This window comes from Mustela nivalis (genome assembly GCF_964662115.1).
Source record: "Mustela nivalis genome assembly, contig: HAP1_SCAFFOLD_692, whole genome shotgun sequence".
Classification (NCBI taxonomy): Eukaryota; Metazoa; Chordata; class Mammalia; order Carnivora; family Mustelidae; genus Mustela; species Mustela nivalis.
The window spans coordinates 389,215-394,104 of record NW_028135971.1 but is presented as its reverse complement, the minus strand read 5'-3'; the positions used below and the strand labels follow the sequence as shown (position 1 = coordinate 394,104).

General features: G+C 44.1%; 1 pseudogene across 1 annotated transcript; it reads left to right on the top strand.

Annotated features, from left to right (window-relative positions):
- Positions 1-2,453: 2,453 nt before the first annotated feature.
- LOC309857418 (torsin-1A-interacting protein 2 pseudogene) lies at positions 2,454-3,941 on the top strand (annotated as a pseudogene). The gene has a single exon. The product of its transcript is annotated as a torsin-1A-interacting protein 2 pseudogene (transcript).
- Positions 3,942-4,890: the final 949 nt, after the last annotated feature.

The window sequence follows — 4,890 nt, the reverse complement described above, 5'->3', positions numbered from 1 at the left end:
TCCTCAGGCGACCCTCGCACTGGGTTCAGTTTGAACACTTCCAGTAGATATGGCATTCTGAGGTTGCCAACTTATGACCCTAGTCTAACTGAGGAGGGGAAGGGAAGTGCAATGTATTGAGTGCCTGCTGTGTACCAAGCACATCCCTACAATAAACTACTTTAAGCCTCCCGATGGTCATCAGGGCACTTGACATCATATTGATGGCCTTACTCTCCACCTTGATTCTGTCTTTCTATTCCCTTCCTGAGAGAGTCTGTCTATTATGTATTCTGTATAATAAATTACCATGCACTTAGCACCTCACAGCAACTCACATTTATTTCCTCACCTTTTCTCTGGGTCAGAAGTCTGGATGTAGCTTAACTGAGTCCTTCACTCAGGGTGTTACAAGGTTGCAGTTACAGTGTTGGCCAGAGCTGTGGTCTCATCTGGGGCACAACCAGGGAAGGATCTGCTTCTGAGCTCAGTTGATTGTTGACAGTGGCCCTTCACTCGTAGGTTGTAGGAACAAGGACCTCAGTTTCTAGTTGTCTTTTGGCTAGAGACCACCTTCACTTCCTTGACACATGGGCTTCCCAAACACAGCCACTTACTTCTTCCAAGCTAGCAAAAGAGAGTCTTAAGCAAGAAAGATGTTACAGTCTTATGTAGCTTACATAAGTGACCATTCGGTTATCTTTTTTTTTTTTTTTAAGGTTTTATTTACTTGTTTGTCAGAGACAGAAAGCACAAGCAGGGGGAGAGGCAGACAGAAGAAGAAGCAATCTCCCCACGGAGCAAGAAGCCAATGCAAAACTCAATCCCAGGACACTGGAATCATGACTTGAAGTGAAGGCAAATGCTTAACCGACTGAGCCACCCAGGCATCCCCATCCTGCTACCTTCATGGCAGTGATTCACTAGAAGTGAGACACGGGTCCTGCCCACACTTAAGGAAAGGGGGCCACACAAAGCATGAGTATCAGGAGATGGAGTTCCTGGGGCCACCTCAAAGCTTCTCTGATCCTGAAGGGTTAAGATGCTCAAGATCATTCAGCTAGTTGTTTGTGGAGTTGGGATCTTACTTCAGAGGCCACAATCTTGCTATCATGCTGTCCCATCAGCTGACTCCACAGTCTGTGAAATCCAAAGCATAGCTTTTTCCTGGAAGATTTATCTTAATGGTTGAATCTGGGTCATTTGCTCATCTCTGGAGCTGCTGTGGGTTATTAGTACCCGAATCATTAAAACTGGAATAGAAGGAAACAATTCTTCAAAGGTCAACTGAGGTACTAGTATCTGAAATGTGGAGGTGATCTTACTGTGTCCACTACCACTGTGTCCACTCAGAGAACACGTTTTCTCAGATGGAGCCCAAGTGATCCACTGTGGCCTTTGGAAGAAACTCATGTGGTTGCTCAGGGGTAAATGTCACCTCAGGTCTCTGTGTGGTCACCTTTTATGAAGAGGGCTTCACCATCTGCCTTACTGAATAGACTATTGTGGTGTGCCTTTATTTTTCCACCATCACTCACAGCCTCCAATTTGATATTTGGAGCTCTTCCAGTTCTTCAGTTCTGAACCAAACTTGTATTAACTCTTACATGGCTGTCATATGCAGTTGTATGGGTCGTGCACTGCATAAGGGATATCTGGTTAAGAGGGTGAGCGGATATATATAAAGTCCACATACTGAGCTCTCTTTTCCAAGGGCAGTGAACACAGTCATTATCCCTTCCCCTTTCAGTAACAATGGTTTAGTATTATTTTGTTTAAGGAGCCACCATCTGTTAGCCTTTACACCACTCATTAAAGCCAGGGAAGGTTTGTTTCTGACTGAAGGAAGAGGCACCTTTTTCCAATTCACACACAGAGACCCATTTAGGCTTGCAGTAGCCTTGATGACTACTTTCAGGATAGAGAACCTTCTTCTTGACTGGGGTCATAACTTAATCTGCCCAAGCTGACTTTGACACCAACCAGCTCACACTGTTGTTGTTTTTTAAAAGATTTTATTTATTTGTTTATTATTTATTTGCGAGTGTATGTGTGTATGTAAGCATGGGGATGGGCAGAGGGAAAGAGAGAATTCTAAGTGGGCTCCATGCTGAGCATAGAGTGGGACTTGGGGCTCAATCCCACCACCCCAAGATCATGACCTGAGCTTAAATCAAGAGTTGGATGCTCAACAAACTGAGCTACCCAGTCAACCCCCTCACAGTTTTTAAAAACCAACTGTGATGGCTGCCCAGTTATGGTGGAAATTGCACTTTCAGCTCGCTGCCCCTAAACTCCCAAGTCCATATGTGGCATCATTTGCTAAAGAATGAACAGCTTTGGCTGTCATGTGCCTTTAAATAAACCTTAAAATCGACAGCCAGGGCTGGGCTCAGTGCTGATTTTCAGTCATAAAGGCTGTGCTAGGGGAGTGAGTATTGAAAACCCACATTAAAAAATATGCAATCGGTTCTGATCGGCCGCGTCCGAGCAGGGGTGCAGCCCGGCGGCGTCGTGGAGCGGAAAGAACACCCGAAGGGCTCCCCTGACGTTGACAGTTCACAGTTTAAGACCCAGCTAGAATTTGTATGTGAAGCATTCCCAGAGGCTTCAACCAACTCAGCATCAGCTACTTCTCTGTGACTGGGTCCTGATTAAGGTCTTCCCAAGAAAGACTTCATTGGATCCACATTCAAGAGGACTCTACCAGGTTTTCCTGACCCCCCTACATCGCTGTAAAGTGCCAAGGCCTTAAGACTTGGGTACGTGTATTACAACGGCAAGTGCCAGCGCCCACAAAAGACCCATTGGACCTGTCAGCTGCTCTGTTTCACCAAGCAGATATAATAACTTACCAGCAAAGCAGAGTAAGCCAAGTGCCTCTGCATGACACCACCAGCTGATAACACACAAGAAAAAATAACCAATTTAGACTAGAGCCCTGTCTTTTCTCGAGAAACTGGGATTTGAAGGAGCTATTCTGAATCTGTGCAGCTAGTGAGTGACTGATCACACTGTAGACGGATCGGCCCGTGAGTTCAGAGACTGAGTTGCAGTTGAGTGAAAAATAGACAACGAAATCTTGAAGAATTGCACGGAGGTGCAAGCCAAATTTAACTCCGGTCGCCAAGTATCGTTGGTTGGACTGAGAAATTGCTCAACCAGACCTGTACTAGGACTGGTTATTTGGGTATCTCTCTTTGTCATTGTTGCCTTTTACTGTTACGTTGGTTTCTGTGTTACCTCTCTAGGCCCAAATGTTCTCAGATAATTCACATTGCCCGGACTGTGGACAACAGTGGTTCCCTAGTTTAGAACTAGGCCACTGGTTGTACCAAACTGAACTTGTTGAAAATGAATGTTACCAGGTGTTCTTAGACCGCATTAACAGAGCTGATTATTGCCCTGAATGTTACCCTGATAATCCTGCTAATAGAAGCCTTGTTCTGCCTTGGTCTTTCCCACTTGAGTGGGCTCCCCAAAATCTTACCAGATGGACCTTTGAAAAAGCTTGCCACCCGTTTCTTCTGGGTCCTCCACTGGTTAGAAAAAGGATACATGACTTTAGAGTAGCTGGCTTTAACCCTGCTTTGCAGTTAATCTTGACCAGAACGGACAAAACCTTGAACAAAAAACTTGGCCAAAACAAGTAACTTCTTAAGCAGTCAAAATCATGGAGACTCTAGAGTTTGTACTAGTAGCCCAAGGAAGAATGGGAAGATGTCTCCTTTCTAAGTCTGATCTAAACTGTCACTACCTTGGGGAACTGCTTAAATTGTTGGATCTATTCTCATTGTCTACACATACTTTGTTCAGCATGAATTTAATCAGTATTCCAGTTGGGCTGTTCATCTAGCTATGTTCTAATCTATGTTCCCCATGTTTTGGAATTAGCTTCCCCATCCTAAAAAGCTCCACAGCCTTACTATGGATATATGACAGGATAGTCTTGGAGGAGAGGCCCTGTACTGTACTATGTTCCCCATGTTTTGGAATTAGCTTCCCCATCCTAAAAAGCTCCACAGCCTTACTATGGATATATGACAGGATAGTCTTGGAGGAGAGGCCCTGTACTGTGTGTACCATAATGATACTTTTAGTGGTAACTTTTGTGGGAAAGCAACTTTGAAGCTGGATTATAGAGGATTCCAGTAAAACAGCTAGATACTTTGATTAGAAACTGCATTGTTCTAAATTCCACCTCTTGTACATTAACCAGTGGTAATACCTACATAAGATACACAAAAACATGCAGAAATGCCACTGTCTTTACTTACTTGACACCACATAAGCAAAGGCTGTCCTGTTTTAGTGGTGAGTAAACTTAGAATGTACTCCCCTGGAAATGGAAAAGTATTTGTGCTATGAGATAAGTGGCAAGGGGTTATCAAGCTTGACTCCACAGACAAGAGGAACAGTCTAAAGGAAGCGTCTTTCTGAGAACTAAGAATGTCTTGCTGGACATTGACCACATGCTGGCCTTCACTTGATGAGAATCATGGAACTTAGAGTACAGGAGAAAACTTAGAATTTCTGTTGAAAACATCTCAGAGGCCACTGAACAATTTTAAAATTCCGCCCAAGATCCTAGATAACCCGTTGCTTGTGTAGCAGCTCAACAATGTTCTAAGGTCCCAGGCTCGCTCTGTTCTTCGCCACTGGGATCCTTATCATGGTGGCTTTTTTGTCCTTATAGTTGTTTCCTGGGTGAGCCTAAGTGTGGCTGTTGCTATTCAGACATTTCATTTCCAAAGGCTGGAAGTAGGAAGCAAAAGCTTTTGCCTTTCAAGTCTGTGTCTTTTATTTGGGAAAAAAATCTTAAAAGTCCCTCACAGATTTCTTCTTATGTGTCATTAGAAAGTACTGGTTCATAAGCCGGGGGAACCTGGCAAAGGGGAATGGGGTTAGCAG